Source organism: Sciurus vulgaris (genome assembly GCF_902686455.1).
Source record: "Sciurus vulgaris genome assembly, chromosome: X".
Taxonomy (NCBI): Eukaryota; Metazoa; Chordata; class Mammalia; order Rodentia; family Sciuridae; genus Sciurus; species Sciurus vulgaris.
In genome coordinates, this window is record NC_136471.1 from 53,698,043 (window position 1) to 53,711,737 (window position 13,695).

The window sequence follows — 13,695 nt, forward strand, 5'->3', positions numbered from 1 at the left end:
CTCTTCCGGCTGAGTGGCCAAACTTTGATTTAATTTATATATGCTAGACTTCTGCAAAAGAGTTCATTTGGAGAAATGATTCACTGATTGAAAAAGCAAAGTTTGAAAACCACAAAATTAAGTGATTTCTATGGGCCTCTCCAGTTCTTGTGGCTTCTTCTTTTTTTTTTTTTTTGGTACCAGGGACTAAAGATTGAACCCAAGAGTGCTTAACTACTGAGCTACATCCACAGACCTTTATTATTTTTTTTTATCTTGAGACAGGTTCTCACTAAGTTCCTGAAGCTGCCTTTGAACTTGCAATCCCCCAACCTCAGCTTCCTGAGCCCCTGGGATTACAGGCGTGCACCACCATGCCCAGCTTCACGGCTCTTTGTCTTCCAAACTTTTATCACCTTTCTCAGAGCAACCCACCACTGCCATCAAACTCTCTTATTTTAGCCTTGCCTTTTTATTTAGAGGGAATTGAGATATCAACTCCCCCAACATCCCATTTCAATACGCAAAACCTATTTATTACTTTACCCTCACTTTATTTAATGTAATCTCTGAAGAAAAGGTCTCACTATTTAGCTTCAGCTTCCAGACAAATCCTTCCACCATGCTCTTTGCCCTGTTCCTTACAATGCTTAAGGCCTTGCCAATTTGGTATTCTCTCTTTTCTTTCTTTATTCCCCCCCACTCCCCTCCCCACCCCAACCTCCTCTCGTTTTCAAGATGATAACCCCTCTCCTTCCCTTTCCAGATAAGTTCCTTGAAACAATATTCTGGAATTGTGTTTTCACAGCTTTTTCACTGCTGTGACTGAAAGACCTGACAAAAACAATTTTGTAGGAGGACAAGTTTATTTGGGGGCTCACGTTTTCAGAGATCTTATCCATAGACAATGAGCTCCATTCATCAGGGACTGAGATGAGGAGAACATCACGGTGGAAGAGTGTGGCAGAGGAAAGAAGCTGGGAACATAGCACCAGGAAGCAGAAAGAGAGAGATAGAAACTCCACACAGCCAGTTACAAAATATATACCCCAAAGATACGCCCCCAATGACCCACCTCTTCCAACCACACCCCACCTGCCTCGAGTTACCACTCTGTTAATCCCATCAGGGATTAATTCGCTGATTGAGTTAAGGCTCTCACAACCCAATCATTACTCTTCTGAACCTTCTTGCATTGTTCTACACATGAGCTTATGGGGTACACTTCATGTCTAAACCATAACAAATTGTTTCTTTTCTTTCTCCTTTTTTTTTTTTTTCCCTATTTCATCACTCTTCAATTGTGCTCTGGCAAAATATCCCATCAATGATCATTTGATCATTGTACTTACTATTCTATCTCCCTGCATCTCTTAGTCATTCTTGTAGATCAGCTCAGCACCCTTGGCAGCTCCCTTCTACCCTCCACCTTAGATGCCGATGTCCTGTGAAAAGCCCTGGTGGCTATGACTCTGCACTCAGGAAACCTATCCCCTCCCCCCACACACATCCTGTCACCTGCACCAGGACATTCCAACCTGCTGTTCACGGTTTGTCAGAATCATTTTCTCACACCCAGATTCTCTCTCCACCCAGCTCCTTCAGATAGACCTTTTAGCAGGAGTTGTCTGAGATACTTACTATGTCAATTTCATCATTTGACATTGCTTCTCAGATCACTTTAGGCTCCATACTCTGCAACCTGTGGAACATGTTATCCCAAACCAATGCATTCACTGAAGACATTTAAGCACAGAGGATGCGGTTTCTGGTTTACTGTGAGGTGGCTAGGGGAGTAGACCTAAGAAGCTTTTGTACCCAAGTGTGATGGTCCATACCTGTAATCTCAGCGGCTCAGGAGGCTGAGGCAGGAGGATCACAAGTTCAAGGCCAGCCTCAGCAACTTAGTGAGTCCCTAAGCAATTTAGCAAGACCCTGTCTCAAAATGAAATCTAAAAAGGGCTGGGATGTTGCTCAGTGGTTAAGCACTCCTGGGTTCAGTTCCTACTACAAAAAAACAAAAACAAAAACAAAAAGCTTTTGTTTCTTGTTTCTTCTCATGCTGCAAATTATCCCTAGGTGATTTTATCCTGTTGTGATTTCAGCTACTACTTGTGTGTTCATAATTTTCAGGGTTCTTTCCTGAGATTCAGACCTGTGTGTGCTGGCTACCAGCAAGATATTGCCTTTTGGGTATCTGACACCTCAGACTTAACGTATCCAAACTAAAGTCACCATTTCCCCTCTGATACTTGGTCTTTCTCCTGATTTCCTTTTATAAGCAAATGACACTGTCCTCTCATCGGATGTCCACATTGATGCCAGAATGGCTCTTATAATAAAGCAGAGGGAAAGAATTACAGGTACGCAGCTGACTTAGAGTTGAGATCATAGATATATCTATGTCCCCTGTCTATGCTGTTCATCCTCATGAATCCTCATAATCAAGGAGGGAGTTTAAGCTAATTAATCAGTAAAGTCACTAAATCCTTTTCACTTACTTTGTGTAATAATAAAGCAATTTAGTAGCTATCTTTTAATACCTTTTACCTTGAGAAATAAAATCATGCAGTTACCAAAACTTCTTATTGAAAAAATTCTCCCAGGATCTTTGAATGTTCAGGTATAACTCATACATTATAAATAAGTGATGACTGGGTTGAAGTAATAAACAAAAGAAAAAGACACCGAATATCCCTCTTGTCAGGGTAGCTATCTATGAAGTTCTTAAAAACACATCTTGGACAACTACCATCTCCCCCAGAAGAAGACATGAGACCTGCCACTGTTGCTTTGTTATAAACCCTCATCTATTATTGATAATTCTATTTTCAAATATATTTATTGGGTTGGGGATGTAACTCATTGTTAGAGCACTTGCCTAGCATGTAGAAGGTCCTGGGTTCAATCCAAAAATACAGAGAGAGAGAATACCTGAAGTGTGCTAGGCACTATTCTGGGCAGTAAAGATTCAGATGTGAGCCAAACAGTACAACTGTGGTTTTTGTCCTGTTTCCCTCACAGGAACCATTCTCTGCTTCTCCACCCTCTCTGTTCCCCAAAAGGCTGACCCCTAAGAACTGATTCACCTGGGCTCCTGGCCAGCTAGTTTTCATTTGGTAGAATATCTCCTAATAACAGGAGGCATTTGGAGGGAGATTGGCATAAAGCAAGAGAGAAGAATTGGTCATTTCTTTCCCTGCCCCTCCTTACTTCCAGTGAACTGTCTCTCTTGTCAATAGTTGAGTCCCTTTTTTCAAGCAAGCCCTGCTTCCCAGTTCCACCTTCCATTTAGTAAGTTTCTTCTTCCTCTTGTTCATTCAGGTTCAGTTTCAGTATACCTTGTTTATTCTCTTGCCCCTGCCCAAACTGCTGTAAGTAATCGTTCTGTAAACTGTTTTTAGTTGAACTATCTACAATGATTCCTGTTTCCTGATAAGACCTTGAACTGATAGAATCCTAGAAATCGGGGACCTCAAATCCTACTGTGACAGCATGGTAGAGCAAGGAAAGGGGCAACATCAAACACATACTGTAGAATGATACACAGTAATATGTACTATGAAAAATACAAAGTGAAGCTGGAAAAGAGGAATTGGGGTGAGGCCGTTGGAGGAAGAATGTTTTAACAGACCACAGAAGGGAAACATACTTAAAGTGACATTTTAAAACAGGGCTGAAGAAAATGATGGGATTAACCATGAGGGTATACAGAGCATTGAGAGAGGAGGAAACAGTAGGCACAAAGACCCTAAGGTAGAAAATTACTTTGTAGGTTGCAGAACAGCCAGAACATCTGTATGGCTACTTGATCATATTGTCTTTATTTATATTCATTCCCTTTAAATTTTTCATTGATCATCTTTTATGTTTCAAGCACTATTCTGAAGAATGGAAATGACTGCCAAAGTCTGTGCTCATGGGGCTAGCTGAGACAGTAAAGAAATTCTTTTTTTTTTTTTCTGCTATAAGTCAAACTCAAGATCCATTCATTCATTAATTTAAATATTTAATACAGTCTTGAGCTACTAAAATACTTAAAGACAGTTAGCAAAAACAAAAGAAAAATAGTTTTTTTTTATTGTAAACAAATGGGATACATGTTGTTTCTCTGTACATGGAATAAAGGCGTACCATTTCTGTAATCATAAATTTACATAGGATAATGTTGTTTGATTCATTCCGTTATTTTTTCCCTTCCCCCCACCCTTCCCACCCCTCTTTTCCCTCTATACAATCCTTCCTTCCTCCTTTCTTGCCCCCCTCCCTAACCCTAACTCTAACCCTAACACTAACCCCTGACACCCCCCATTATGTGTCATCATCCACATATCAGCAAAATCATTCGTCCTTTGGTTTTTTTGAGATTGGTTTATCTCACTTAGCATGATATTCTCCAATTTCATCCATTTGCCTGCAAATGCCATAATTTTATCATTCTTTATGGCTGAGTAATATTCCATTGTATATATATACCACAGTTTCTTTATCCACTCATCAATTGAAGGACATCTAGGTTGGTTCCACCATCTGACTATCGTGAATTGAACAGCTATGAACATTGATGTGGCTGTATCTCTGTAGTATGCTGATTTTAAGTCCTTTGGGTTTAGGCCGAGGAGTGGGATAGCTGGGTCAAATGGTGGTTCCATTCCAAGTTTTCTAAGGAATCTCCACACTGCCTTCCAGAGTGGCTGCACTAATCTGTAGCCCCACCAGCAATGTATGAGTGTACCTTTTTCCCCACATCCTCGCCAACACCTATTGTTGCTTGTATTCTTGTTAATCACCATTCTAATTGGGGTGAGATGGAATATTAGTGTAGTTTTGATTAGCATTTCTCTTATTACTAAAGATGGTGAACATTTTTTCATATGTTTGTTGATTGCTTGTAGATCTTCTTCTGTGAAGTGTCTGTTCATTTCCTTAGCCCATTTGTTGATTGGGTTATTTGTATTCGTCGTGTAGAGTTTTGAGTTCTTTATATACTTTGGAAATTAGTGCTCTATGTGAAGTATGAGTGGCAAAGATTTTTTCCCACTCTGTAGGCTCTCTCTTCACATTGCTGATAGTTTCCTTTGCTGAGAGAAAGCTTTTTATCCCAGTTGTTGATTCTTGCTTTTATTTCTTGGGCTATGGGAGTCCTGTTAAGGAAGTCTGATCCTAAGCCAACAAATTGAAGATTTGGACCTATTTTTTCTTCTATAAGATGCAGGGTCTCTGGTCTGATTTCAAGGTCCTTCATCCATTGTGAGTCAATTTTTGTGCAGGGTGAGAGATAGGGGTTTAGTTTCATTCTGTTGCATGCGGATTTCCAGTTTTCCCAGCACCATTTGTTAAAGAGGCTATCTGTTCTCCATTGCATATTTCTGGCCCATTTGTCTAGTATGAGAAAATTGTATTTATTTGGGTTTGTGTCTATGTCCTCTATTCTGTACCATTGATCTACCTGTCTATTTTGGTGCCAATTCCATACCGTTTTTGTTATTATTGCTTTGTAGTATAGTTGAAGTTCTGGTGTTGTGATACCCCCTGTTTCATTCTTCCTGCTAAGGATTGCTTTAGCTATTCCAGGTTTCTTATTCTTCCAGATGAATTTCATGATTGCTTGCTCTATTTCTGTAAGGTATGTCATTGGGATTTTAATTGGAATTGCATTGAATCTGTATAGCACTTTTGGTAGTATGGCCATTTTGACAATATTAATTCTGCCTATCCAAGAACATGAGAGATCTTTCCATCTTCTAAGGTCTTTCTCAATTTCTTTCTTCAATGTTTTGTAGTTTTCATTGTAGAGATCTTTTACCTCTGTGGTTAGATTGATTCCCAAGTATTTTTTTTTTTTTGAGGCTATTGCAAATTGATTTGTTTTCCTCATTTCCCTTTCAGATGTTTCATCACTTGTGTATAAAAATGCTTTGAATTTATGCATGTTGATTTTATAGCCTGCTATTTTGTTGAATTCATTGATGAGGTCTAGAAGTTTTCTGGAGGAGGTTTTTGGATCCTCTAAATATAGAATCATGTCATCCGCAAATAGTGACAGCTTAAGTTCCTCTTTTCCTATTCGTATCCCTTTAATTTCTTTGGTCTGCCTAATTGCTCTGGCTAGAGTTTCGAGGACAATGTTGAATAGAAGTGGTGAAAGAGGACATCCCTGTCTTGTTCCTGTTTTTAAAGGGAATGGTTTCAGTTTTTCTCCATTAAGAATGATGTTGGCCATGGGCTTAGCATGAATAGCCTTTACAATGTTCAGGTATGTTCCTACTATCCCTATTTTTTCTAGTGTTTTGAGCATGAAGGGGTGTTGTATTTTGTCAAATGCTTTTTCTGCATCAATTGAGATAACCATATGATTCTTATCCTTAAGTCTTTTGATATGATGGATTATGTTTATTGATTTACGGATGTTAAACCATCCTTACATTCCAGGGACGAACCCCACTTGATCGTGGTGCACAATTTTCTTAATATGTTTTTGGATATGGTTTGCCAATATTTTGTTAAGGATCTTTGCATCTATATTCATCAAGGATATTAGTCTAAAATTTTCTTTCCTTGATGTGTCTTTGCCTGGTTTGGTATGAGGGTGATATTAGCTTCATTGAATGAGTTCGGTAAGGTACCCTCCTCTTCTATTTCCTGAAATACTTTGAGAAGTATTGGAAAGAGTTCTTATTTGAAGGTTTTGTAGAACTCAGCTGAGAATCCGTCTGGTCCTGGCCTTTTCTTGGATGGTAGATATTTAATGGCTTCTTCTATTTCATTGCTTGATATTGATCTGTTTAAATTGTGTATGTCCTCCTGGTTCATTTTGGGAGGAGCATATGTCTCTAGAAATTTGTCAATGTCTTTGGTAGTTTCTATTTTGTTGGAATACAGATTTTCAAAGTAGCTTCTCATTATGTTCTGTATCTCAGTGGTGTCTGTCGTGATATTTCCTTTTGCATCATGTATTTTAGTAATTTGAATCTTCTCTCTCCTTCTCTTTGTTAGTGTAGCTAAGGGTTTGTCTACTTTGTTTACTATCTCAAAGAACCAACTTTTTGTTCTGTCAATTTTTTGAATAGTTTCTTTTGTTTTCAGTTTCATTGATTTCAGCTCTGATTTAAATTATTTCCTGTCTTCTACTACTTTTGCTGTTATTCTGTTCTTCTTTTTCTAGGGCTTTGAGCTGTAATGTTAGGTCATTTAGTTGTTGACTTTTAATTCTTTTCTGGAATGCGCTCCATGCAATGAATTTTCCTCTTAGTACCACTTTCATAGTGTCCCAGAGATTTTGATATGTTGTATCATCGTTCTTATTGACCTCTAAGAATTTTTTATCTCCTCCCTGATGTTTTTCGTTATCCATGTTTCATTTAATAGCATATTATTTAGTCTCCAGGTGTTGGAGTAATTTCTGTTTTTTATTTTGTCATTGATTTCTATTCTCAGTCCATTATGATCTGATAGAACACAAGGCAGTATCTCTATTTTTTTGCATTTCCTCAGGGGTGCTTTGGGGCACAACATATGGTCTATTTTCGAGAAGGTTCCATGTACTGCTGAGAAGAAAGTGAATCTACTCATTGATGGATGGAATATTCTATGTATGTCTATTAAGTCTAGGTTATTGATTGTGTTATTGAGTTCTATGGTTTCTTTGGTTGGATTTTGTTTGGAAGATGTATCCAGTGGTGACAGTGGTGCGTTAAAGTCACCCAGAATTATTGTGTTTTGGTCTATGTGATTTCTGAAATTGAGAAGGATTTGTTTGATGTACAGGGATGCAACATTGTTTGGGGCATAAATATTTACTATCATTATATCTTCCTAATTTATGGTTTCTTTAAGCAGTATGAAATGTCCTTCTTTATCCCTTCTGACTAACTTTGGCTTGAAGTCCACTTTATCTGATATAAGGATGGAAACCCCCACTTTTTTACTTTTTTACTGAGTCCATGTGCGTGGTAGGTTTTTTCCCATCCTTTCACCTTTAGTCTGCGGACGTCTTTTTCTATGAGATGAGTCTCTTGCCGGCAGCATATTGTTGGGTCTTTCTTTTTAATCCATTCTGATGGAATGGATTTTGATTGATGAGTTTAGGCCATTAACGTTCAGGGTTATTATTGAGATATGATTTGTATTCCCAGTCATTTGGCTTATTTTTGGTTTTTAACTTTGCTCAGTTTCTCCTTTGAGTGGTTTTTCTCTAAAGTAGTTCCTCCCTTTGCTGACCTCCAGTGTAGTTTTTCATTTCCTCCTCATGGAATATTTTGTTGAGAACATTCTGTAGTGCAGGCTTTCTATTTGTAAATTCTTTTAACTTTTGTTTATCATGGAAGGATTTTATTTCATCTTCAAATCTGAAGGTTAGTTTTGCTGGGTATAGGATTCTTGGTTGGCAACCATGTTCTTTCAGAGCTTGAAATATGTTGGTCCAGGCCCTTCTAGCTTTTAGAGTCTGGGTTGAGAAGTCGGCTGCTATCCGTATTGGTCTCCCCCTATATGTAATCTGATGCTTTTCTCTTGCAACCTTCAAAATCCTATCTTTATTTTGAATGTTAGGCATTTTCATTATAATGTGCCTTGGTGTGGATCTGTTGTGATTTTGTGCATTTGGTGTTCTGTAAGCCTCTTGTATTTGATTTTCCATTTCATTCTTCATGTTTGGGAAATTTTCTGATATTATTTCATTGAATAGATTGTTCATTCCTTTGGTTTGTATCTCTGTGCCTTCCTCAATCCCAATAATTCTTAAATTTGGTCTTTTCATGATGTCCCATAGTTCTTGGAGTTTCTGTTCATGATTTCTTACCATCTTCTCTGTTTGGGCAACTTTATTTTCAAGATTAAGTATTTTGTCTTCATTGTCTGAGGTTCTGTCTTCCAAGTGGTCTAGTCTCTTGGTGATGCTTTCCATTGAGTTTTTTATTTGGTTTATTGTTTCCTTCATTTCAAGAATTTCCATTTGGTTTTTTTTTGAGAATCTCTATCTCTTTGTTGAAATGATCTTTTGCTTCCTGCAGGTGCTCTTTCAGCTTATTGGTATGATCATTCATTGCCTGCATTTGCTCTCTTATCTCATCCTTTGCTTCGTGAATTATCTTAATCATGTATAATCTGAAGTCCTTTTCTGACATTTCTTCTACCACACTGTCATTGGATTCTATTAATATATAATCTAGATTTGTTTGGATCATTTTCTTACCTTGTTTTTTCATGTTGTTGATGTATCTTCCCTTCTAGCAGTGCAGATTTGGGGTATTGCAGATTTCCCCCTATAGGCTTATAGTGGCCCTATAGGTTTCCAAAACCCTTTCTTTAAGGGGAGATCAATATTAGCAGTGCCCAATTCAGACACTATGCAATCCTAGACCAAATAGCCCCTATGAGGACAATAACAAAATTGTCATAATAAACAGAATGAGTTCAAATATTATCTTCGGTAAAACAAACAGATTTGCAATAAGGTCTGCAGTTTCTAATGGAAGACAAAGAGGATGCAGAGGGATGTAGAATGTGGCTGTTAATGGGATAAGGAAAGAATATACAGAAGTTCTAGATAATAGAAAGTGTGAGAGTGTAATCAAAAGAAATTCGATATTATCATGCAAAAAAGGAAGAAAGAGACTCTGAGGGAACAGGTAAACAAAAGGAAAAGAGAGCAGGAAAAGTAAAGAAATAAAAACTTAAATTTTTTCAATAAGGAGAAAAAAGAAAATCTACGGTATAACAGTCATATAGTAATGAATTCTCCCAGTGTTCAGTAGCCTGATGCATGAGAGGTACCTGACAATGAATTTCAAGTCTCCAGCAGGTGTCTCAGGATGGGATTTGCCCCACCTAAAGATAGGAGGTTCGGCTCCCAGGATTATCCAAGATGGCCGCTCTGGCTTCCAAATGTGTTGGCAAATGGGGAGCTGCAGTTCAGGGGTGGACATGGTCAGCTGGAGGTCCTGGAGACCAGGATGCAGTTGGTCCGGCAGTGGTCCTGGAGTTCGGGTGTGTTTGGTGTGGTTGTGGGATCCTGGAGCCTGGGTGCAATCAGTCAGTCTGGGGTCCCGGTGATAGGGCATAGTCAGTTGGTCTGGGGGTCCTGGCAGCAGGGAGCAGTCAGTCGTTGTGAGGGCCGCAGAGGCAGGGAGTGATCGGTTGGGCTGAGGGATCCTGGAGACGGGGCTCAGTCAGTCTGGCCAGGGGTCCTAAGGGGCCTGGCTGTTGTCTCAAAATGGTGGCAGCTACGTGTAATCAAACCTGCAGGTACTGTAACAGTGAACTTCCAGGCAACAGCAGGCAGCTGGTGCTCCACTGGCGGCCAGCGATCAGTTTGCTGACTGTTGTCTGACGACCGGGAGGTGAACCTCGTGCATTGGATGATGAATAGGTGTAAGGCAGGTGATGGACAGGAGAGAGGCAGGCAAATGGCGGATGATAGACACCTGACAGTGAGCAATCCGCACTCAAAAAAGGCGTAGATATGCTGGCAGACTGCAGGTCATCACAGCAGACAAATGGGGTAAATAGCAGGGGATCGATAAGCAGCAAAAACTGCCTCACCAGAAACAGATATCCTCTGCTTGAAACCGGAGTTACGGAGCAACAAGGAACGCAGTCTCCCTCTAGTCCGCCATCTTGGATCTCAAGAGTGGATTTCTTGAACCAGTATTTTTCTTTCTCTGGCAAGTTTCAGCTGAAGTTGTCTTCATGGCATGTCTAGCCAACCATGGAGTGTGTGATTATCCTGTTCTTCAGTTCTCTAGCACCTGCCAGGTAGCTCCTGCTGAGCAAGGTCAGTCTGAGTTTTGGATGTTCAACTGCACAGCGCTGGCATCAGTTTACTTATAGTGAAGGCTTTCTTGGTTTCATCACATCATGGCAGTGTCAATGGTGGTACCCCAAGGGAGGCAGCATTACCAAGGGCAGATTTATCTGATGCCAGTGGCCTGAACCAAGGGCAGTGGTCTGAACCAAGGGTGGCGGCAGCCTTCCCAGAAGGCGGCGGCATTATTCCCACAGCGTTCCTCGAGAGCAAGGCAGCGGCCTGACAGGAAGGCAGAGGGCAGTCCGGCACATGGTCCAGGCACTGGGTGTCCTCCAGATGTGAACCAGCTGTACCCAACTCCGCCACAGACACAACGACAATGCCCCCAAAGTGCCGGCACCCTCCGAGTCATAAATGATATTTTCTAACAATAAAAGTTCCTATTACAGTATAAGGTAAAAAAATCATATGTATTTATGAGATGAAATGTATATTAGAGATTTATGAATTCTTAGAAATTTGGAAAAAATAATAGTGGTTGGTTTAAAGGTAGGATTATATATTATTTTTAATTTATCCTTTATAGCATTTCAAAATATTCTATAGCTCTATTTAGATATTTGCAATTATATTTGCTATGTATTATGTTTATATTCTTTGTATATTTTATAGGAATACAACATTCATTATATTATAAAAAGAAAAAACAAACTAATATTATATTATACTATGTTGAAGAAAAAAATGATGCACTGCAGTAAAATAGAATGTCATTCAGGAAGGACAGTCTTTCTTTCATAGATTCGCCTTTCCAATTTAACATTCCAACTAACAGTTATAGAGCATTCTGTGTACCTGGAATCAATGTATTAACTCATTTAATCCTCCTGATATCCCTTCCCTAGAAGCTGAGACACATGGAGTTTCAGTAACTTGCCCAAGTTCACACAGTTAGTAATAGTCAGGGCTTAGATTTGAACTGGGGAGTTTGGTTCTAGATCCCTGATTGTAATCTGCATAATTATATGTTAGCTTTCTACCATTGTGAAATAATACCTGAGCTTATAAAAAAAAAGACTTATTTTGGTTTGAAGTTTCAGAGGCTTTAGTGCATGGTCTTCTGGCCCTGTTGATTTGGGCCTGTGGCAGCACAGTACATCACGGTGCGAGCACAAGTTGGAGAAGGTCTGTTTACCTCAGGGGGAAAAAAAAAAAAGAGAGACAGGAAGAAACAGAGTCCCAATATCACCCTCAAAATCAAGCCCCCAATCACCTAAATTCCTTCCTATAGACCCCATCTCTTAAAGCATCTACCACCTTCATAAAGTAACATGAGCTAGAGACCAAGCCTTTAAAATAAACTTTTAGGAGACTTCTAGATCCAAACTATAACGTTATACTCCTATCACAAATGAATTAAATAACAAACTGAAAATATCGGGGACAATGATGTAATTATGCAGTATAATTGGAGATGAGTCTGAAATATAGGAGCATATTGATTGAATAGATATGCAATTAAGACTATTCAAAATATTATCTATCAGCTTGGGGCAAATGTGAAGTAATGAACAACAATCTTAGTTTTTCTTCATATTTCAGTTCATCCCTTGTAATGATATATGGAAAATTCAGATGTGTTGCTATTTCAATAATTTCCTTCCTTCCTTCTTAGTAGAAGCAATTATGTTTTTGTCCAGACTGTATTTAAAGGTGTCTCACCCATAGGCTCAGCAGTTAATTATTCATAAAATGTTCCTATGGGTACAGTTGCTTCAGGAAATCTCACCAAATCTTACCTTCCCAACCTCCCTGCATCATCCTGGACCTCCCATTTGATTCTTTCCAATGCTAACCTCTCCATCCACCAGTTGAGCACAGCAAGGTTCTGATGGTTCTTTGCTTAACTGTGCTACCTTGCCTTGGACATAGGTTTGATTCCTGTATTAGTCCAGATTATCCAAAGATCCATAACTTCCTTCTTAGCCTATTGACTCAGGGATGAGGATCCCACAGCATCTGGGTGACAGTCTTAACTTCCAGTTCAATGGACTCATTGTTGTGTCTCCTGGTAGAAGCAATCTCCCTCTGAAACTAAGACCTCTGGCTCAGCAAACACAGTCGTGGGAACAGAAAGTAAAAATTTTGCTAGGGATAATAGTAAGTGGTACCACTCCCATTTCTACCTTTTGATTCCAGGAACATGATTCCTTGCTATAGGAGAAACAGCATCATATATTGAATGCTGATTCAGAGCATATACTGCCTTCAGGAGAAACTAGTCCCACCTCTTTATAATCGAGACTTTAAAAGGCCATTCTATTGTTTTATCAAACCAATTGCTTCAAAATAGTGAGGAACATAATAAGACCAATGAATTTCATGAGCATGGGCCTGTTGCCACATTTCTTTTGCTGTGAAGTGAGTTCCTTGGTCAGAAGCCACACTGGATAGAATGCAATGATGGTGGATAAGGCATTCTATAAATTCATGATTGATAGTTTTGGCAGAAGCATTGTCATTCATGGAAGGCAAATTTATTTCCTGAATAAGTGTATATTCCAGTAAGAACAAATGCTGATCTTCTCATGATAGAAGCAGTTCAATATAATCAACCTGCTTTCAGGCATCTCAATGATCACCCCTGGGAATGGTGCCATACCAGGTGTTCAGTTCTCATCTCTGTGACTGGTAGATATGGCGTTCAGTGGTGACCACAGTCAGATCAGTCTTGTGGAGTGGAGTGGAAGTCCGCGTTTTTTTTTATCCCATCCCTGCCATGCTGGGCACTTTGTTCATGAGCCCATTGGGTGATGACAGAAGTGACTGGGGAAAGAGACTAACTAGTATCTACAAGAATGGGTCATCATGTCCACTTGATTATGAGAATTCTCCTTTGCTGAAGTCAGCCTTGAGAAGTCACGTGGGACACAAATATCTTGTTTTTTGTAACATTAAGAGAGGTCTTG

General features: G+C 39.4%; 1 pseudogene across 1 annotated transcript in view; it reads right to left on the reverse strand.

Annotated features, from left to right (window-relative positions):
- Window positions 1-12,547, reverse strand: part of LOC306651564 (tripartite motif-containing protein 6-like) — a 99,313-nt pseudogene extending 86,766 nt beyond the window's left edge. Inside the window, exons 1-2 of the transcript in view lie at window positions 12,526-12,547; window positions 10,879-11,127 (exon numbers count right to left, since the gene is read on the reverse strand). The product of the transcript in view is annotated as a tripartite motif-containing protein 6-like (transcript). The remainder of the gene's footprint in view (window positions 1-10,878; window positions 11,128-12,525) is intronic.
- Between the last annotated feature and the right edge of the window lie 1,148 nt (window positions 12,548-13,695).